This window comes from Pteropus vampyrus, unplaced genomic scaffold (assembly GCF_000151845.1).
Source record: "Pteropus vampyrus isolate Shadow unplaced genomic scaffold, Pvam_2.0 Scaffold179, whole genome shotgun sequence".
NCBI lineage: Eukaryota > Metazoa > Chordata > Mammalia > Chiroptera > Pteropodidae > Pteropus > Pteropus vampyrus.
This window is the reverse complement of record NW_011888960.1, coordinates 2,223,362-2,225,534: the sequence shown is the minus strand read 5'-3', so window position 1 is coordinate 2,225,534 and position 2,173 is coordinate 2,223,362.

Sequence of the window (2,173 nt, the reverse complement as noted above, 5' to 3'; positions counted from 1 at the left end):
AGATAGCTACACAAGAGTATGTTTCAAAGCCAAAGAAATCCCACCGGTCCTTCAAAAAGAAAAACTCTGAAGATATATGCAAATGATTTTTATAAGGGGTAATAACCAAAATATGTAAAGAGCTCATCCAACTAAATGTCAAAAAGCAAATAATTCAATGAAAAAATGGGCGGAGGACCTGAATAGACATTTCTCCCAAGATGACATACAGATGGCCAATAGACATATGAAAAGATGCTCAGCATCACTAATCATCAGGGATGTGTAAGTCAAAACTACAATGAGATATCGCCTCACACCTGTTGAAATAGGTATCATCAAAAAGGCAAAAATAACAAATATTGGCGAGGACGTGGGAGAAAGGAACCCTCATGCACTGTTGGCGGGTTGTAAACTGGTGCAGCCACTATGGAAAATAGTATGGAGATTCCTGAAAAAATTAAAATAGAACTATCATATGATCCCGGAATCCCACTTCTGGGTATTCAGCCGAAGAAAATGAAAACGCTAATTTGAAACGATATGTGGACGCCTATGTTCATTGCAGAATTATTTACAATAGCCAAGATATGGGAGCAATCTAGATGTCCACAGATAGACGAATGGATAAAGAAGATGTGGTCTACAAATACAATTTTATGGTATTACCTGTCCATAAAAAAGAATGAAATCTTCCCATTTGTGACAACATGAATGGACCAGGAAGGTATTATGTTAAGTGAAATAAGTCAGATAGAAAAAGATAAATACCATATGATTTCACTTATATGTGGAATCTTAAAAAAAAAAAAATGAACAAATGAAGCAAAACAGAAATAGACTCATAGATACAGACAACAAACCAGTGGTTGCCAGAGGGGTATGAACTTCCCATTATAATATAAGTAAGTCACATGGAATTAACGAATAGCAGAGAGAAGACAGTCAGTGATACTGTAATAATTTTGTATGGCGACAGATGGTAATGAGGTTTGTTGTGATGGTCACTTCATATTGTATATAAATATAGAATCACTCTGTTGTCACCTCGAAATATAATAAGTCAATCATACTCCAATAAATAAATAAATAAGTTTTGAAATATAAAAATAAATCTCTGCTTTTTTAATTTTTAACCCCAATCTGAAAGATATTAGCTAAACACGGTTGGCTAGAATACTAATGAGGCTCAACCTCCTATTATAAAGTTAAAGCTTGACTACTTCCAACATCATACTGAGATACAAGAAACCATTCCCACATAATTGATATATGGATGGATGGATAAGTGGACAGATGAATGGATTTTAAGAAAGCTTGTAAAAATATACCTAATATAATTAAAAAGAGAATGAAATCACATGGAAAAGGAGGGTTGAGCAGGTGGATGGTGACAAGGAAGGTTCACACACAGGGATGTGAGGTGCCAGCCCGACACGATCACTGTCTACAGGCTGTAAGCTGAATTACACAAGGGACATTATTCATCCCTTACTCCCAAGGTGTCATGATTATAATCAACTGTGTTTGCTCCTCTGGTGACAAAACTAAATGAAATAAAGTCTCTGCTATGACTCTCATCTAAAGATGACAGATCAACCAAAAATATTCTGCAGAAATTAAAAAACACAAGGCCAAGAATCTCGCTCCGTCCTCTGATTCGGTATCTTGAGATTGTCTATGCCCGGTTACGAAAACGTCCACTGACTTATCTTTTACCCGAGAGGCTCCTGTGCACACACACTAATCAACGACCTTCTTTCAAAACTACAATTGAAAAAAAAAAAAAAAAAAGGAACGAATCCATTTTAAACTAAGCCACCCTTTAGTACAGGCGAAGGACAAAGAATCCCCAAACACTGCCGCCCACACCTCCCCGCTGCCACGCCTACCAACTTCCGGAGGCATTTCAGGGTCCAGGACTCAGACAAAAGGCCCTCTGCCGCTTGTACCAAAGCACGGTGCTGTGTGGCGTCTGCCTGGGGTCCGGGACGGGGACAGGGGATGCCAAGCAGAAGAGAAGTCCGGGAAGTCCGGGGCAGCACTGAGAATTCCCCTTTCGGGGACGTGCGTTATGGGCTCAAAGGCCAGCACCCCTGCGAAGCCAGACCCAGGCAGGCGTTCTCCGAAGTGCCGCAGCCGGGGACGAGGGCGGCCGGCATCGGCGGCAGGGAGCCGGGGACGAGGTGGCCGG